Source organism: Salvelinus namaycush, chromosome 14 (assembly GCF_016432855.1).
Source record: "Salvelinus namaycush isolate Seneca chromosome 14, SaNama_1.0, whole genome shotgun sequence".
Taxonomy (NCBI): domain Eukaryota; kingdom Metazoa; phylum Chordata; class Actinopteri; order Salmoniformes; family Salmonidae; genus Salvelinus; species Salvelinus namaycush.
Window position 1 is genome coordinate 33,624,033 of NC_052320.1, and position 19,795 is coordinate 33,643,827.

General features: G+C 40.8%; 14 non-coding genes across 14 annotated transcripts; all 14 read right to left on the reverse strand.

The window, feature by feature from the left end:
* Nucleotides 1-413: 413 nt before the first annotated feature.
* Nucleotides 414-485, reverse strand: trnap-cgg. Its single transcript has one exon. It is a non-coding gene; the product is annotated as a tRNA-Pro (tRNA).
* Nucleotides 486-2,066: 1,581 nt separating this feature from the next.
* Nucleotides 2,067-2,138, reverse strand: trnap-cgg. Its single transcript has one exon. It is a non-coding gene; the product is annotated as a tRNA-Pro (tRNA).
* A 907-nt stretch (nucleotides 2,139-3,045) lies between these two features.
* Nucleotides 3,046-3,117, reverse strand: trnap-cgg. Its single transcript has one exon. It is a non-coding gene; the product is annotated as a tRNA-Pro (tRNA).
* Nucleotides 3,118-4,006: 889 nt separating this feature from the next.
* On the reverse strand, nucleotides 4,007-4,078 carry trnap-cgg. The gene has a single exon. It is a non-coding gene; the product is annotated as a tRNA-Pro (tRNA).
* A 907-nt stretch (nucleotides 4,079-4,985) lies between these two features.
* On the reverse strand, nucleotides 4,986-5,057 carry trnap-cgg. Its single transcript has one exon. It is a non-coding gene; the product is annotated as a tRNA-Pro (tRNA).
* A 1,208-nt stretch (nucleotides 5,058-6,265) lies between these two features.
* On the reverse strand, nucleotides 6,266-6,337 carry trnap-cgg. Its single transcript has one exon. It is a non-coding gene; the product is annotated as a tRNA-Pro (tRNA).
* A 7,216-nt stretch (nucleotides 6,338-13,553) lies between these two features.
* trnap-cgg lies at nucleotides 13,554-13,625 on the reverse strand. Its single transcript has one exon. It is a non-coding gene; the product is annotated as a tRNA-Pro (tRNA).
* Nucleotides 13,626-14,226: 601 nt separating this feature from the next.
* Nucleotides 14,227-14,298, reverse strand: trnap-cgg. The gene has a single exon. It is a non-coding gene; the product is annotated as a tRNA-Pro (tRNA).
* A 917-nt stretch (nucleotides 14,299-15,215) lies between these two features.
* On the reverse strand, nucleotides 15,216-15,287 carry trnap-cgg. Its single transcript has one exon. It is a non-coding gene; the product is annotated as a tRNA-Pro (tRNA).
* Nucleotides 15,288-15,885: 598 nt separating this feature from the next.
* trnap-cgg lies at nucleotides 15,886-15,957 on the reverse strand. Its single transcript has one exon. It is a non-coding gene; the product is annotated as a tRNA-Pro (tRNA).
* Nucleotides 15,958-16,203: 246 nt separating this feature from the next.
* Nucleotides 16,204-16,275, reverse strand: trnap-cgg. The gene has a single exon. It is a non-coding gene; the product is annotated as a tRNA-Pro (tRNA).
* A 601-nt stretch (nucleotides 16,276-16,876) lies between these two features.
* trnap-cgg lies at nucleotides 16,877-16,948 on the reverse strand. The gene has a single exon. It is a non-coding gene; the product is annotated as a tRNA-Pro (tRNA).
* A 917-nt stretch (nucleotides 16,949-17,865) lies between these two features.
* Nucleotides 17,866-17,937, reverse strand: trnap-cgg. Its single transcript has one exon. It is a non-coding gene; the product is annotated as a tRNA-Pro (tRNA).
* A 917-nt stretch (nucleotides 17,938-18,854) lies between these two features.
* trnap-cgg lies at nucleotides 18,855-18,926 on the reverse strand. The gene has a single exon. It is a non-coding gene; the product is annotated as a tRNA-Pro (tRNA).
* Between the last annotated feature and the right edge of the window lie 869 nt (nucleotides 18,927-19,795).

Sequence of the window (19,795 nt, forward strand, 5' to 3'; positions counted from 1 at the left end):
AAAGACACATTCGGAGAATTGTGTTGAAGGTTTTTACGTTGACTTTTCCTTTTTAAAGGTTGCACCAAAAGCGAGAATCATACCCCTAAAACAACGAGCCACTTTTAAGCGTAAAGAATGCATTACTGATAAAAGACGATGGGTAACAGGCAATCTGTCTCTACAAGAAACTTTTATTTACGGATGAGAAGACTTTATTTACGTTTCCGACCTTCGTAATAGCGGGTTCATCCAAGATTTGTATCAGACACCAATCGCACTCTTAAGCGAGAATCATACACAGAGTAAAAAGAGCCCATTTCCGCTGCTTCTCTTAAATACTGCATAAATCTAGCGTTGACTGTGTATGTTTCAGTAAAGACATATTCTGAGAATTGTGGTAAAGTTTTTCACTTAGACTAGACCTTTTTAAAGGACTCGCCCGGGACTTGAACCCGGGACCTCTCGCACCCGAAGCGAGAATCATACCCCTAGACCAACGAGCCACTTTCTTTTGTATTTCTCATGAAGAAGACATTATTTACGTTCCTGACCTTTGTAAAAGTGGGCTCATCAAAGATTTGTAGCAGACACCAATCGCAATCTAAGCGAGAATTATACACAGAGATAAAGGAGGCAATTTCAGCTGCTTCTCTTAAATACTGCTTAAATCTAGCATTGGCTGTGTTTCAGTAAAGACACATTCGGAGAATTGTGTTGAAGGTTTTTACTTTGACTCTTCCTTTTTAAAGGTCGCACCCGAAGCGAGAATCATACCCCTAGACCAACGAGCCACTTGCTAGTGGTTATATGATGAAGAAGACATTATTTACATTCCTGGCCTTTGTAAAAGTGGGCTCATCCAAGATTTGTAGCATACAACAATCGCACTCTTAAGCGAGAATCATACACAGAAAAGGTGCCAATTTCAGCCACTTCTCTTAAATACTGCTTAAATCTAGCATTGACTGTGTATGTTTCAGTGAAGACATATTCTGAGAATTGTGGGAAAGGTTTTCACTTAGACTGGTCCTTTTTAAAGGGCTCGTCCGGGACTTGAACGCTGGACCTCTCGCACCCGAAGCGAGAATCGTACCCCTAAAACAACGAGCCACTTTTAAGCGTATAGAATGCATTACTGATAATAGACAATGGGTAACAGGCAATCTGTCTCTACATGAAACTTTTATTTACAGATGAGAAGACTTTATTTACGTTTCCGACCTTCGTAATAGCGGGTTCATCCAAGATTTGTATCAGACACCAATCGCACTCTTAAGCGAGAATCATACACAGAGTAAAGAAGAACATTTCAGCTGCTTCTCTTAAATACAGCATTGACTGTGTATGTTTCAGTGAAGACATATTCTGAGAATTGTGGTAAAGGTTATCACTTAGACTAGTCCTTTTTAAAGGGCTCGTCTGGGATTTGAACCAGCGACCTCTCGCACCCGACGCGAGAATCATACCCCTAGACCAACGAGCCACTTTCGTGTGTATTTATGATGACGAAGACATTATTTACGTTCCTGACCTTTGAAAATGTGGGCTCATCCAATATTTGTAGCAGACGCCAATCACAATCTAAGCGAGAATCATACACAGAGATAAAGGAGAAAATTTCAGCTGCTTCTCTTAAATACTGCTTAAATCTAGCATTGGCTGTGTTTCAGTAAAGACACATTCGGAGAATTGTGTTGAAGGTTTTTACTTTGACTTTTCCTTTTTAAAGGTTGCACCAAAAGCGAGAATCATACCCCTAAAACAACGAGCCACTTTTAAGCGTAAAGAATGCATTACTGATAAAAGACGATGGGTAACAGGCAATCTGTCTCTACAAGAAACTTTTATTTACGGATGAGAAGACTTTATTTACGTTTCCGACCTTCGTAATAGCGGGTTCATCCAAGATTTGTATCAGACACCAATCGCACTCTTAAGCGAGAATCATACACAGAGTAAAAAGAGCCCATTTCCGCTGCTTCTCTTAAATACTGCATAAATCTAGCGTTGACTGTGTATGTTTCAGTAAAGACATATTCTGAGAATTGTGGTAAAGTTTTTCACTTAGACTAGACCTTTTTAAAGGACTCGCCCGGGACTTGAACCCGGGACCTCTCGCACCCGAAGCGAGAATCATACCCCTAGACCAACGAGCCACTTTCTTTTGTATTTCTCATGAAGAAGACATTATTTACGTTCCTGACCTTTGTAAAAGTGGGCTCATCAAAGATTTGTAGCAGACACCAATCGCAATCTAAGCGAGAATTATACACAGAGATAAAGGAGGCAATTTCAGCTGCTTCTCTTAAATACTGCTTAAATCTAGCATTGGCTGTGTTTCAGTAAAGACACATTCGGAGAATTGTGTTGAAGGTTTTTACTTTGACTCTTCCTTTTTAAAGGTCGCACCCGAAGCGAGAATCATACCCCTAGACCAACGAGCCACTTGCTAGTGGTTATATGATGAAGAAGACATTATTTACATTCCTGGCCTTTGTAAAAGTGGGCTCATCCAAGATTTGTAGCATACAACAATCGCACTCTTAAGCGAGAATCATACACAGAAAAGGTGCCAATTTCAGCCACTTCTCTTAAATACTGCTTAAATCTAGCATTGACTGTGTATGTTTCAGTGAAGACATATTCTGAGAATTGTGGGAAAGGTTTTCACTTAGACTGGTCCTTTTTAAAGGGCTCGTCCGGGACTTGAACGCTGGACCTCTCGCACCCGAAGCGAGAATCGTACCCCTAAAACAACGAGCCACTTTTAAGCGTATAGAATGCATTACTGATAATAGACAATGGGTAACAGGCAATCTGTCTCTACATGAAACTTTTATTTACAGATGAGAAGACTTTATTTACGTTTCCGACCTTCGTAATAGCGGGTTCATCCAAGATTTGTATCAGACACCAATCGCACTCTTAAGCGAGAATCATACACAGAGTAAAGAAGAACATTTCAGCTGCTTCTCTTAAATACAGCATTGACTGTGTATGTTTCAGTGAAGACATATTCTGTGAATTGTGAAATAGGTTTTCACTTAGACTGGTCCTTTTAAAGGGCTCGTCCGGGATTTGAACCCAGGACCTCTCGCACCCGAAGCGAGAATCATACCCCTAAACCAACAAGCCACTTTCTTACTTATTTTTGATGAAGAAGACATTATTTACGTTCCTGACCTTTGTAAAAGTGGGCTCATCCAATATTTGTAGCAGACAACAATCGCAATCTAAGCGAGAATCATACACAGAGTTAAAGGAGGCAATTTCAGCTGCTTCTCTTAAATACTGCTTAAATCTAGCATTGGCTGTGTTTCAGTAAAGACACATTCGGAGAATTGTGTTGAAGGTTTTTACTTTGACTTTTCCTTTTTAAAGGTCGCACCCGAAGCGAGAATCATACCCCTCGACCAACGAGCCACTTTCTTGTGTATTTATTATGAAGAAGACATTATTTACGTTCCTGACCTTTGTAAAAGTGGGCTCATCAAAGATTTGTAGCAGACACCAATCGCAATCTAAGCGAGAATCATACACAGAGATAAAGGAGAAAATTTCAGCTGCTTCTCTTAAATACTGCTTAAATCTAGCATTGGCTGTGTTTCAGTAAAGACACATTCGGAGAATTGTGTTGAAGGTTTTTACTTTGACTTTTCCTTTTTAAAGGTTGCACCAAAAGCGAGAATCATACCCCTAAAACAACGAGCCACTTTTAAGCGTAAAGAATGCATTACTGATAAAAGACGATGGGTAACAGGCAATCTGTCTCTACAAGAAACTTTTATTTACGGATGAGAAGACTTTATTTACGTTTCCGACCTTCGTAATAGCGGGTTCATCCAAGATTTGTATCAGACACCAATCGCACTCTTAAGCGAGAATCATACACAGAGTAAAAAGAGCCCATTTCCGCTGCTTCTCTTAAATACTGCATAAATCTAGCGTTGACTGTGTATGTTTCAGTAAAGACATATTCTGAGAATTGTGGTAAAGTTTTTCACTTAGACTAGACCTTTTTAAAGGACTCGCCCGGGACTTGAACCCGGGACCTCTCGCACCCGAAGCGAGAATCATACCCCTAGACCAACGAGCCACTTTCTTTTGTATTTCTCATGAAGAAGACATTATTTACGTTCCTGACCTTTGTAAAAGTGGGCTCATCAAAGATTTGTAGCAGACACCAATCGCAATCTAAGCGAGAATTATACACAGAGATAAAGGAGGCAATTTCAGCTGCTTCTCTTAAATACTGCTTAAATCTAGCATTGGCTGTGTTTCAGTAAAGACACATTCGGAGAATTGTGTTGAAGGTTTTTACTTTGACTCTTCCTTTTTAAAGGTCGCACCCGAAGCGAGAATCATACCCCTAGACCAACGAGCCACTTGCTAGTGGTTATATGATGAAGAAGACATTATTTACATTCCTGGCCTTTGTAAAAGTGGGCTCATCCAAGATTTGTAGCATACAACAATCGCACTCTTAAGCGAGAATCATACACAGAAAAGGTGCCAATTTCAGCCACTTCTCTTAAATACTGCTTAAATCTAGCATTGACTGTGTATGTTTCAGTGAAGACATATTCTGAGAATTGTGGGAAAGGTTTTCACTTAGACTGGTCCTTTTTAAAGGGCTCGTCCGGGACTTGAACGCTGGACCTCTCGCACCCGAAGCGAGAATCGTACCCCTAAAACAACGAGCCACTTTTAAGCGTATAGAATGCATTACTGATAATAGACAATGGGTAACAGGCAATCTGTCTCTACATGAAACTTTTATTTACAGATGAGAAGACTTTATTTACGTTTCCGACCTTCGTAATAGCGGGTTCATCCAAGATTTGTATCAGACACCAATCGCACTCTTAAGCGAGAATCATACACAGAGTAAAGAAGAACATTTCAGCTGCTTCTCTTAAATACAGCATTGACTGTGTATGTTTCAGTGAAGACATATTCTGTGAATTGTGAAATAGGTTTTCACTTAGACTGGTCCTTTTAAAGGGCTCGTCCGGGATTTGAACCCAGGACCTCTCGCACCCGAAGCGAGAATCATACCCCTAAACCAACAAGCCACTTTCTTACTTATTTTTGATGAAGAAGACATTATTTACGTTCCTGACCTTTGTAAAAGTGGGCTCATCCAATATTTGTAGCAGACAACAATCGCAATCTAAGCGAGAATCATACACAGAGTTAAAGGAGGCAATTTCAGCTGCTTCTCTTAAATACTGCTTAAATCTAGCATTGGCTGTGTTTCAGTAAAGACACATTCGGAGAATTGTGTTGAAGGTTTTTACTTTGACTTTTCCTTTTTAAAGGTCGCACCCGAAGCGAGAATCATACCCCTCGACCAACGAGCCACTTTCTTGTGTATTTATTATGAAGAAGACATTATTTACGTTCCTGACCTTTGTAAAAGTGGGCTCATCAAAGATTTGTAGCAGACACCAATCGCAATCTAAGCGAGAATCATACACAGAGATAAAGGAGGCAATTTCAGCTGCTTCTCTTAAATACTGCTTAAATCTAGCATTGGCTGTGTTTCAGTAAAGACACATTCGGAGAATTGTGTTGAAGGTTTTTACTTTGACTTTGCCTTTTTAACGGTCGCACCCGAAGCGAGAATCATACCCCTAGACCAACGAGCCACTTGCTAGTGGTTATATGATGAAGAAGACATTATTTACGTTCCTGGCCTTTGTAAAAGTGGGCTCATCCAAGATTTGTAGCATACAACAATCGCACTCTTAAGCGAGAATCATACACAGAAAAGGTGCCAATTTCAGCCACTTCTCTTAAATACTGCTTAAATCTAGCATTGACTGTGTATGTTTCAGTGAAGACATATTCTGAGAATTGTGGGAAAGGTTTTCACTTAGACTGGTCCTTTTTAAAGGGCTCGTCCGGGACTTGAACGCTGGACCTCTCGCACCCGAAGCGAGAATAGTAACCCTAAAACAACGAGCCACTTTTAAGCGTATAGAATGCATTACTGATAAAAGACAATGGGTAACAGCCAATCTGTCTCTACAATAAACTTTTATTTACGGATAAGAAGACTTTATTTACGTTTCCGACCTTCGTAATAGCGGGTTCATCCTAGATTTGTATCAGACACCAATCGCACTCTTAAGCGAGAATCATACACAGAGTAAAAGGAGCCCATTTCAGCTGCTTCTCTTAAATACTGCATAAATCTAGCGTTGACTGTGTATGTTTCAGTAAAGACATATTCTGAGAATTGTGGTAAAGGTTTTCACTTAGACTGGTCCTTTTTAAAGGGCTCGTCCGGGATTCAAACCCGGGACCTCTCACACCCGAAGCGAGAATCATACCCCTAGACCAACGAGCCACTTTCTTGTGTATTTATGATGAAGAAGACATTATTTACGTTCCTGACCTTTGTAAAAGTGGGCTCATCAAAGATTTGTAGCAGACACCAATCGCAATCTAAGCGAGAATCATACACAGAGATAAAGGAGGCATTTTCAGCTGCTTCTCTAAAATACTGCTTAAATCTAGCATTGGCTGTGTTTCAGTAAAGACACATTCGGAGAATTGTGTTGAAGGTTTTTACTTATTACTTACTTTACTTTGACTTTTCCTTTTTAAAGGTCGCACCCGAAGCGAGAATCATACCCCTAAAACAACGAGCCACTTTTAAGCGTGTAGAATGCATTACTGATAAAAGACAATGGGTAACAGGCAATCTGTCTCTACAAGAAACTTTTATTTACGGATGAGAAGACTTTATTTACGTTTCCGACCTTCGTAATAGCGGGTTCATCCAAGATTTGTATCAGACACCAATCGCATTCTTAAGCGAGAATCATACACAGAAAAGGTGATCATTTCAGCTGCTTCTCTTAAATACTGCTTAAATCTAGCATTGACTGTGTATGTTTCAGTGAAGACATATTCTGAGAATTGTGGTAAAGGTTATCACATAGACTAGTCCTTGTTAAAGGGCTCGTCTGGGATTTGAACCAGGGACCTCTCGCACCCGACGCGAGAATCATACCCCTAGACCAACGAGCCACTTTCGTGTGTATTTATGATGACGAAGACATTATTTACGTTCCTGACCTTTGAAAATGTGGGCTCATCCAATATTTGTAGCAGACGCCAATCACAATCTAAGCGAGAATCATACACAGAGATAAAGGAGAAAATTTCAGCTGCTTCTCTTAAATACTGCTTAAATCTAGCATTGGCTGTGTTTCAGTAAAGACACATTCGGAGAATTGTGTTGAAGGTTTTTACTTTGACTTTTCCTTTTTAAAGGTTGCACCAAAAGCGAGAATCATACCCCTAAAACAACGAGCCACTTTTAAGCGTAAAGAATGCATTACTGATAAAAGACGATGGGTAACAGGCAATCTGTCTCTACAAGAAACTTTTATTTACGGATGAGAAGACTTTATTTACGTTTCCGACCTTCGTAATAGTGGGTTCATCCAAGATTTGCATCAGACACCAATCGCACTCTTTTTTTTATTTCTTTTTTTTTTTATAATATGTTTATTATTTTCCAATAAAAATAAAGTAAAAAAGACAGCAATACAAACAATGACATTCATTGTACAGTTGAATGGGATGGCCACTTTAGAGGACAAAACAAAAGTTAACTCACACATACACAAAATAAAACAAAATCCTATTAGGTGGTACATGTATAAGAAGACAGCATATAGTCATTACAAGCAGTGTAGTTAAGCCAAAAATAAATATTGAGTGTAGTACAGCACAGAGTAGCAGCAGATCGTCAGCCCAGTTATGAAGCGGGACTAGACCATTTATCCAGTATTGGCTGCCATATTTTGTAAAACAATGGACTTCTATTGGAGGTGTTGTATCGAATCTTTTCCATATGTATTACATTCCCTAAATCCCGTAACCACATTTCAAAGGTAGGTACAGTCTCCAATTTCCAAAATTGCAATATGAGCCTTTTGGCTAATAGAGTACAAAGAGAGACAGCTTTCCCTTCCTGGTTATTCCCATCAACTGTACCAAACAGAGCGATCAATGGGTCTGGGGCTAGAACTCTATCAAAGGCCTTAGATAAGTAATCAAAAATGAGAGCCCAGTAAGCATGTAATTTAGGGCATGTCCAGAATAAGTGGGTCAACGTCCCCTCCTCCTGCTTGCACCTCTCACACAGTGGTGAGGTGTCCGGGAATATTTTATGCAGTTTTACTTTTGAGTAGTGCAACCTGTGAATCACCTTAAACTGTACAAGGTTGTGTCTGGCATTCACTGAACTGTGGTTTATATTCCTGAGAGCTTCTATCCAGTCCTCATTTGAGATTTCTGAACCAAGTTCTTGTTCCCAAGCCCTTTTAATGGTGTCTGTGGATACCTCTATGTGGGCCTGTAGCACATCATACAGTCTAGAGACCGACCCTTTTGAATGGGGTTTGACAAGGATCAAGCTATCTAATGTAGGACTATTTGGCTTCATGCCATACTGTGGGATATGTGTCCTTAAGAAATTCCTGATTTGGAGGTATCTGAAAAAATTTGTTGTTGGCATGTTGAACTTTGCCTGTAGTTGTTGAAATGAAGCTAACTGACCATCTATGTATAGATTACCAATTGTTGTGAGCCCCTTCTCCCTCCACTGTGAAAACACCACATCATCCAATGCAGGGTGGAAAGCATGATTCAGGCTAATCGGGCTGTCTATGTAAACAGTGGGTATGTTAAGAAAATCCCTAATCTGTTTCCAGATCCTAAGCGTATGACAAATGACTGGATTGGAGTCATAAGTGGCTTTTTTCACATATGATGGGCTATTAACAAGTGCAGGGAGTGAGGAACGTTGACAGGAGGCCTGCTCAATCAAAAGCCATGAAGGCATATCCTTCTGTCTCATCGCAGGTAAACTTTCCCTCCAGAAAGACACAATGTTCAGATTAGCAGCCCAATAATACAGTTTGAAGTGAGGAAGGCCAAAGCCCCCCTCTATCTTGTACTTGCATAAATGCTTCTTTGCAATTCTGGCTGCCTTGTTATCCCATAAAAATGGAGTTACTATTGAATCCAGTTTCTTAAAATAGCTTTGTGGTATGAAATTGGGTAGACATTGGAAGAGGTAAAGAAACCTGGGTAGGACAACCATTTTAATAGCGTTTATACGACCAACCAAGGAAATAGGCAGAGTTTTCCAAAAATCTATATTTTGTTTAAGCTGATATATTTTCATGTCCCAATTCGCTTTCAATAGCTGATCAAGGTCTCTTGTCACTACAATGCCAAGGCTTGTGAACTTGTCCCTCACTGTTCTAAACGGGGTAGATTGCAGAAATTGCATATCCACAGGCCGTGATATTGGCATCAACTCACTTTTTTGCCAGTTTATCTTGTAGCCAGAGAAGGAGCCGAATGTGTTTATCAAGTTAAGTAAGGGTGGAATAGAAGTTTTAGGCTTGGACAAAAACAAAAGAACATCGTCTGCATATAGGGAAATTTTGTGCTGTGTGTCTTTTATTTTAACAGAAGCTATATCGGGACATGCGAGTAGCAAGGGGTTCCATGGCTATAGCGAAGAGAGCAGGCGAAATAGGGCACCCCTGTCGGCACCCCTTGAACAGGCTGAATGACTGCGACATTTCCTGATTGGTCACCACGGAGGCCATTGGGTGTGCATAAATAATTCTTATCCAATTAATAAATTCCTTTCCAAACCCAAAATGCTCCAGAACCGACATCATATACTTCCACTCAATCTGATCAAACGCCTTCTCTGCATCAAGAGCTATTACCACTGCCTCAACTTTATGATCATGATACATTACGTTGAAAAGGCGTCTCAAATTGTAGTATATATGTCGGCCCGGGATAAAACCTGTCTGGTCAGGGTGTATGATGTCGGAAATATATTTTTTCAATCGGTTTGCCAATATCTTTGTCAACACCTTGTTTTCTATGGGGAGTAACGACACGGGGCGATACGACGACATCTCCACGGAATCTCTATCTTTTTTCAAGATCAGGGCTATTGTAGCCTCATACAGTGTTTGCGGGAGTTTGGCATTTTCTTTTGATTGTTGAAACATTCGCAACATAAGTGGAGATAGACTAGCGCAGTACTTCTTATAGAATTCTATTACATATCCATCGGGCCCAGGGGCCTTGCTGTTTGGAAATTGTGCTATCGCTGTGTTAATTTCCTCTAGGGTTATCCCTGCATCGAGTGCAGCAGCTGCCCCCCTGTCTAGTTTAGGAAGTTCACATTCAGCGAGAAAGCGTTCCATAGTTTGTGGATCAGTAGCATCGCATTTTGATTGGTATAGCTCTGAGTAAAACTGCGCAAAGCATTTATTAATGTCCTGCGGATCTGTTACTATTTTACCCTTCTTGTCTTTTATTTTGTGAATAGCTCTAGATGCCTGTACATGCCTTAGCTGTCTTGCTAATAATTTATGTGGTTTGTCCCCCAGTTCAAAATAACTTTGTTGCGTTCTAGCAAGTAAAGAGCCCACCCGTTTCGAAAGGATGGTATTGTATTCATATTTTAACTTTGTGATCTTCTCAAGGACTGTATATGAGGAATTTGTCCTAAAAACGTTCTCCTGTTCCCCTAACTCTCTTTCAATTTCTCTCAGCCTAGTATTGGCACGTTTCTTCCTCTCTGATGTATAAGAAATAATGTAACCTCTAATCACAGCCTTTAGAGATTCCCAAAGGGTGGAGTCGTCAACATCCCCCGTGTCGTTAGTTCTGAGGAAAAAGGCAATCTGCTCCTTCAAATACTGACAAAAAGCCTCATCTTTCAACAGGTATGCGTCTAAGCGCCACGGTCGCCGACCTGTCGACATATTGTCGAGTTTCAGCACCATGGACAGAGGAGAGTGGTCCGTAATTAGAATGGGGTGATAGGTAACCGACTCAGCTGCTGAAATTAGTTTGGAGTCCAACAAGAAATAGTCAATTCTGGAATATGATTTATGAACTGATGAAAAGAAAGAATAATCCCTGTCTGTTGGGTGCGTCAGTCTCCAAATATCGACAATGTTAAGGTTTGTCATCAATGTATTTAGACAGACACTGGCATTTGATTGTTGAAGTGACCTTGATAGCTGTTTATCTAAAAGAGGATCTAACGTACAGTTAAAGTCACCTCCAACAATAACACTTGTATCCGAGATATTTGGTATGGCCTTAAATACCCTTTGAAAAAATAATGGATCATCGAAATTGGGTCCATATAAATTGACCAAGGTTATTGGTTTTGAATTCAGTGTACCAGCCACAATAATATACCGACCATTAGGATCTGAAATCGAGGTTGAGTAAACAAAAGGAATGTTTTTCCTTATCAGGATTGCTACCCCTCTCGCTTTTGCATCAAAGTTAGACTGGTATATCTGACCGATCCAGCTGACTCGTAGCTTGGCCTGCGCCGAGCGTTTAATATGAGTTTCTTGAAGAAGCACTATGTCAGCACCCAGTGATTTAAGATGAGAAAAAACCTTAGCTCGTTTCACGACATGCCCTAATCCATTACAGTTCCAGCTGACTATCTTTATTCCACCTGGTCTACTCTGTGCTCGGTCACTATGTGGCATTTCTTATTTTAAAGCAAATTGCTGCTGTCATACAAAACCCAGAAAAAAAACGTCCCGCCGTACGGGAGCTTGTCATGCCACCTGTATTAATAAACGTGAACATAAAACACAGACCCCATCCCCCCTCCCATCCCTTTACTGAGTGACTTCCCAAAACGAAGCACTCCTTGGCTAACACACAAACCTTAGGGTGTCTAGACATACAGCTTGAACTAACTCGTCGTCTATAGATGCTCCGCATATAAACTAATATTAAATAACACTTAACTTAACTCTCACGTTAGGGGGTGAGTGGCGCCAAAACATGACATGCCAAACAATGCTATATTAGCCACAACATCTCACCTATCCTATAAGTCCCAATTTCTGATCTTCTGATCGAAAAGACATAGGCCGGAAATTCAATTCAAACACATTCCTGGCCTGTATTTGGCCATTTAGCCGGCTGGCACAGCCGTTCTGTATCCTCAGCCGGGGAGCTTGCTTGTCAAGAACAGATCGGCCTCTTTTGCGTTGTCAAACGTACGTGTTGATCCCTCGACTGTCACCTTAAACCGGGCTGGGAAAAGGAATCCATATCGGATGTTGGCCGCCCTGCATTTGTTGCGTACCTCATCATACTCTTTCCGTTGGTTCCTCACCTCGAAGGTAAGATCTGGGTAGAAAGACACCCTGGCTCCGTTGTAGTTAAGGGGGAACTTTTGACTAGCCAGCTTGAGGATGAGATCCCTGGTGTGGGGATAGTGCAGCCTTACAATGAATGGCCTTGGTGGCCCGCCCTTGGCCGGCTTCGTTGCCTGTGATCTGTGTGCGCGGTCGATCAGGATGGCCGTTTTGAAGTGTTCACTCCCCAGCAATGCCGGTATCAGCTCCGAGACAAATTCAGTGGGTTTCCCTTTCTCAGTGTCCTCCTGGATCCCACATATTCGGATGTTCTGGCATCTTGAATGCGACTCGAGCATTTCCAGTCGGGCCTTCAGGGTTTTGTTGTCATTTTTGAACGTTGCGCACTGTTTCTCTATGTCCTGTAGTCTGGCCTCGTGATCGACTGTCATCTGCTCAACCTCGTGCACCCTTCTCTTAGTTGCCTTCACAGTTTCGGCCAAAGTCCCAATACTCTTTGAGATATCAGCCAACCTTGTGTCCATCTTCTTGCTTAGTGCGTTTATGGCAGCCAGTATGTCACTTTGAGTAGGATCTGTGGGGAACTCTTGGAAGCTAGCCTCTTCAGCTAGCTCCTCGTGGGTCGGCGACGTTGAAATTGGTTCGTTGTCTATCTCATTCCAATTATCTTGTTTAGCGCCCCCTTTTTTGGTGCCTTTCCCCTTTGTCATATTTGTTTGAAGTTATAGGTTGTGAGAGGTTAAGATAAATACTAATTTGTTTCAAAATTGAGCGGAGCTCTAGCAAAGCACGTCTACTCCATAGCACGCTCTCTAGCGCCCCAATCGCACTCTTAAGCGAGGAATCATACACAGAGTAAAAGAAGAACATTTCAGCTGCTTCTCTTAAATACTGCTTAAATCTAGCATTGACTGTGTATGTTTCAGTGAAGACATATTCTGAGAATTGTGGGAAAGGTTTTCACTTAGACTGGTCCTTTTTAAAGGGCTCGTCCGGGACTTGAACGCTGGACCTCTCGCACCCGAAGCGAGAATCGTACCCCTAAAACAACGAGCCACTTCTAAGCGTATATAATGCATTACTGATATAAGACAATGGGTAACAGCCAATCTGTCTCTACAAGAAACTTTTATTTACGGATGAGAAGACTTTATTTACGTTTCCGACCTTCGTAATAGCGGGTTCATCCAAGATTTGTATCAGACACCAATCGCACTCTTAAGCGAGAATCATACACAGAGTAAAAGGAGCCCATTTCAGCTTAAATACTCTTAAATACTGCATAAATCTAGCGTTGACTGTGTATGTTTCAGTAAAGACATATTCTGAGAATTGAGGTAAAGGTTTTCACTTAGACTGGTCCTTTTTAAAGGGGTCGTCCGGGATTTGAACCCGGGACCTGTCGCACCCGAAGCGAGAATCATACCCCTAGACCAACGACCCACTTTCTTTTGTATTTATGATGAAGAAGACATTATTTACGTTCCTGACCTTTGTAAAAGTGGGCTCATCAAAGATTTGTAGCAGACACCAATCGCAATCTAAGCGAGAATTATACACAGAGATAAAGGAGGCAATTTCAGCTGCTTCTCTTAAATACTGCTTAAATCTAGCATTGGCTGTGTTTCAGTAAAGACACATTCGGAGAATTGTGTTGAAGGTTTTTACTTTGACTTTTCCTTTTTAAAGGTCGCACCCGAAGCGAGAATCATACCCCTAAAACAACGAGCCACTTTTAAGCGTATAGAATGCATTACTGATAAAAGACAATGGGTAACAGGCAATCTGTCTCTACAAGAAACTTTTATTTACGGATGAGAAGACTTTGTTTACGTTTCCGACCTTCGTAATAGCGGGTTCATCCAAGATTTGTATCAGACACAAATCGCACTCTTAAGCGAGAATCATACACAGAGTAAAAAGAGACCATTTCCGCTGCTTCTCTTAAATACTGCATAAATCTAGCGTTGACTGTGTATGTTTCAGTAAAGACATATTCTGAGAATTGTGGTAAAGTTTTTCACTTATACTAGACCTTTTTAAAGGGCTCGTCCGGGACTTGAACCCGGGACCTCTTGCACCCGAAGCAAGAATCATACCCCTAGAACAACGAGCCACTTTCTTTTGTATTTATGATGAAGAAGACATTATTTACGTTCCTGACCTTTGTAAAAGTGGGCTCATCAAAGATTTGTAGCAGACACCAATCGCAATCTAAGCGAGAATTATACACAGAGATAAAGGAGGCAATTTCAGCTGCTTCTCTTAAATACTGCTTAAATCTAGCATTGGTTGTGTTTCAGTAAAGACACATTCGGAGAATTGTGTTTAAGGTTTTTACTTTGACTCTTCCTTTTTAAAGGTCGCACCCGATGCGAGAATCATACCCCTAAAACAACGAGCCACTTTTAAGCGTATAGAATGCATTACTGATAAAAGACAATGGGTAACAGGCAATCTGTCTCTACAAGAAACTTTTATTTACGGATGAGAAGACTTTGTTTACGTTTCCGACCTTCGTAATTGCGGGTTCATCCAAGATTTGTATCAGACACCAATCGCACTCTTAAGCGAGAATCATACACAGAAAAGGTGCCCATTTCAGCTGCTTCTCTTAAATACTGTTTAAATCTAGCATTGACTGTGTATGTTTCAATGAAGACTTATTCTGAGAATTGTGGGAAAGGTTTTCACTTAGACTGGTCCTTTTTAAAGGGCTCTTCCAGGATTTGAAACCAGGACCTCTCGCACCCGAAGCGAGAATCGTAACCCTAGACCAACGAGCCACTTTCTAGTGTTTTTATGATGAAGAAGACATTATTTACGTTCCTGACCTTTGTAAAAGTGGGCTCATCCAAGATTTGTAGCAGACAACAATCGCACTCTTAAGCGAGAATCATACACAGAAAAGGTGCCCATTTCAGCTGCTTCTCTTATATACTGCTTAAAACTAGCGTTGCCTGTGTATGTTTCAGTGAAGACATATTCTGAGAATTGTGGAAAAGGTTTTCACTTAGACTGGTCCTTTTTAAAGGACTCATCCGGGATTTGAACCCAGGTCCTCTCGCACCCGAAGCGAGAATCATACCCCTAGACCAACGAGCCACTTTCTTGCGTATTTATGATGAAGAAGACATTATTTACATTCCTGACCTTTGTAAAAGTGGGCTCATCAAAGCTTTGTAGCAGACACCAATCGCAATCTAAGCGAGAATCATACACAGAGATAAAGGAGGCATTTTCAGCTGCTTCTCTTAAATACTGCTTAAATCTAGCATTGGCTGTGTTTCAGTAAAGACACATTCGGAGAATTGTGTTGAAGGTTTTTACTTTGACTTTTCCTTTTTAAAGGTCGCACCCGAAGCGAGAATCATACCCCTAAAACAACCATCCACTTTTAAGCGTGTAGAATGCATTACTGATAAAAGACAATGGGTAACAGGCAATCTGTCTCTACAAGAAACTTTTATTTACGGATGAGAAGAATTTATTTACGTTTCCTACCTTCGTAATAGCGGGTTCATCCAAGATTTGTATCAGACACCAATCGCACTCTTAAGCGAGAATCATACACAGAAAAGGTGCCCATTTCAGCTGCTTCTCTTAAATACTGCTTAAATCTAGCATTGACTGTGTATGTTTCAGTGAATACATATTCTGAGAATTGTGGGAAATGTTTTCACTTAGACTGGTCCTTTTTAAAGGGCTCGTCCGGGACTTGAACCCGGGACCTCTCGCACCCGAAGCGAGAATCATACCCCTAGACCAACGAGCCACTTGCTAGTGTTTACATGATGAAGAAGACATTATTTACGTTCCTGACCTTTGTAAAAGTGGGCTCATCAAAGCTTTGTAGCAGACAACAATCGCAATCTAAGCGAGAATCATACACAGAAAAGGTGCCCATTTCAGCTGCTTCTCTTATATACTGCTTAAAACTAGCGTTGCCTGTGTATGTTTCAGTGAAGACATATTCTGAGAATTGTGGAAAAGGTTTTCACTAAGACTCGTCCTTTTTAAAGGGCTCATCCGGGATTTGAACCCAGGTCCTCTCGCACCCGAAGCGAGAATCATACCCCTAGACCAACGAGCCACTTTCTTGCGTATTTATGATGAAGAAGACATTATTTACGTTCCTGACCTTTGTAAAAGTGGGCTCATCAAAGCTTTGTAGCAGACACCAATCGCAATCTAAGCGAGAATCATACACAGAGATAAAGGAGTCATTTTCAGCTGCTTCTCTTAAATACTGCTTAAATCTAGCATTGGCTGTGTTTCAGTAAAGACACATTCGGAGAATTGTGTTGAAGGTTTTTACTTTGACTTTTCCTTTTTAAAGGTCGCACCCGAAGCGAGAATCATACCCCTAAAACAACGAGCCACTTTTAAGCGTGTAGAATGCATTACTGATAAAAGACAATGGGTAACAGGCAATCTGTCTCTACAAGAAACTTTTATTTACGGATGAGAAGAATTTATTTACGTTTCCTACCTTCGTAATAGCGGGTTCATCCAAGATTTGTATCAGACACCAATCGCACTCTTAAGCGAGAATCATACACAGAGTAAAAAGAGCCCATTTCCGCTGCTTCTCTTAAATACTGCATAAATCTAGCGTTGACTGTGTATGTTTCAGTAAAGACATATTCTGAGAATTGTGGTAAAGTTTTTCACTTATACTAGACCTTTTTAAAGGGCTCGTCCGGGACTTGAACCCGGGATCTCTTGCACCCGAAGCAAGAATCATACCCCTAGACCAACGAGCCAATATCTTTTGTATTTATGATGAAGAAGACATTATTTACGTTCCTGACCTTTGTAAAAGTGGGCTCATCAAAGATTTGTAGCAGACACCAATCGCAATCTAAGCGAGAATCATACACAGAGATAAAGGAGGCAATTTCAGCTGCTTCTCTTAAATACTGCTTAAATCTAGCATTGGCTGTGTTTCAGTAAAGACACATTCGGAGAATTGTGTTGAAGGTTTTTACTTTGACTCTTCCTTTTTAAAGGTCGCACCCGAAGCGAGAATCATACCCCTAAAACAACGAGCCACTTTTAAGCGTGTAGAATGCATTACTGATAAAAGACAATGGGTAACAGGCAATCTGTCTCTACAAGAAACTTTTATTTACGGATGAGAAGACTTTGTTTACGTTTCCGACCTTCGTAATTGCGGGTTCATCCAAGATTTGTATCAGACACCAATCGTACTCTTAAGCGAGAATCATACACAGAAAAGGTGCCCATTTCAGCTGCTTCTCTTAAATACTGTTTAAATCTAGCATTGACTGTGTATGTTTCAATGAAGACTTATTCTGAGAATTGTGGGAAAGGTTTTCACTTAGACTGGTCCTTTTTAAAGGGCTCTTCCAGGATTTGAAACCAGGACCTCTCGCACCCGAAGCGAGAATCGTAACCCTAGACCAACGAGCCACTTTCTAGTGTTTATATGATGAAGAAGACATTATTTACGTTCCTGACCTTTGTAAAAGTGGGCTCATCCAAGATTTGTAGCAGACAACAATCGCACTCTTAAGCGAGAATCATACACAGAAAAGGTGCCCATTTCAGCTGCTTCTCTTATATACTGCTTAAAACTAGCGTTGCCTGTGTATGTTTCAGTGAAGACATATTCTGAGAATTGTGGAAAAGGTTTTCACTTAGACTGGTCCTTTTTAAAGGACTCATCCGGGATTTGAACCCAGGTCCTCTCGCACCCGAAGCGAGAATCATACCCCTAGACCAACGAGCCACTTTCTTTTGTATTTATGATGAAGAAGACATTATTTACGTTCCTGTCCTTTGTAAAAGTGGGCTCATCAAAGATTTGTAGCAGACACCAATCGCAATCTAAGCGAGAATTATACACAGAGATAAAGGAGGCAATTTCAGCTGCTTCTCTTAAATACTGCTTAAATCTAGCATTGGCTGTGTTTCAGTATAGACACATTCGGAGAATTGTGTTGAAGGTTTTTACTTTGACTCTTCCTTTTTAAAGGTCGCACCCGAAGCGAGAATCATACCCCTAAAACAACGAGCCACTTTTAAGCGTATAGAATGCATTACTGATAAAAGACAATGGGTAACAGGCAATCTGTCTCTACAATAAACTTTTATTTATGGATGAGAAGACTTTGTTTACGTTTCCGACCTTCGTAATAGCGGGTTCATCCAAGATCTGTATCAGACACCAATCGCACTCTTAAGCGAGAATCATACACAAAAAAGGTGCCCATTTCAGCTGCTTCTCTTAAATACTGCTTAAATCTAGCATTGACTGTGTATGTTTCAGTGAAGACATATTCTGAGAATTGTGGGAAAAGTTTTCACTTAGACTGGTCCTTTTTAAAGGGCTCGTCCGGAACTTGAACCCGGGACCTCTCGCACCCGAAGCGAGAATCGTAACCCTAGACCAACGAGCCACTTTCTAGTGTTTATATGATGAAGAAGACATTATTTAAGTTCCTGACCTTTGTAAAAGTGGGCTCATCCAAGATTTGTAGCAGACAACAATCGCACTCTTAAGCTAGAATCATACACAGAAAAGGTGCCCATTTCAGCTGCTTCTCTTATATACTGCTTAAAACTAGCGTTGCCTGTGTATGTTTCAGTGAAGACATATTCTGAGAATTGTGGAAAAGGTTTTCACTTAGACTGTTCCTTTTTAAAGGACTCATCCGGGATTTGAACCCAGGTCCTCTCGCACCCGAAGCGAGAATCATACCCCTAGACCAACGAGCCACTTTCTTGCGTATTTATGATGAAGAAGACATTATTTACGTTCCTGACCTTTGTAAAAGTGGGCTCATCAAAGATTTGTAGCAGACACCAATCGCAATCTAAGCGAGAATTATACACAGAGATAAAGGAGGCAATTTCAGCTGCTTCTCTTAAATACTGCTTAAATCTAGCATTGGCTGTGTTTCAGTATAGACACATTCGGAGAATTGTGTTGAAGGTTTTTACTTTGACTCTTCCTTTTTAAAGGTCGCACCCGAAGCGAGAATCATACCCCTAAAACAACGAGCCACTTTTAAGCGTATAGAATGCATTACTGATAAAAGACAATGGGTAACAGGCAATCTGTCTCTACAATAAACTTTTATTTATGGATGAGAAGACTTTGTTTACGTTTCCGACCTTCGTAATAGCGGGTTCATCCAAGATCTGTATCAGACACCAATCGCACTCTTAAGCGAGAATCATACACAGAAAAGGTGCCCATTTCAGCTGCTTCTCTTAAATACTGCTTAAATCTAGCATTGACTGTGTATGTTTCAGTGAAGACATATTCTGAGAATTGTGGGAAAAGTTTTCACTTAGACTGGTCCTTTTTAAAGGGCTCGTCCGGGACTTGAACCCGGGACCTCTCGCACGCGAAGCGAGAATCGTAACCCTAGACCAACGAGCCACTTTCTAGTGTTTATATGATGAAGAAGACATTATTTACGTTCCTGACCTTTGTAAAAGTGGGCTCATCCAAGATTTGTAGCAGACAACAATCGCACTCTTAAGCTAGAATCATACACAGAAAAGGTGCCCATTTCAGCTGCTTCTCTTATATACTGCTTAAAACTAGCGTTGCCTGTGTATGTTTCAGTGAAGACATA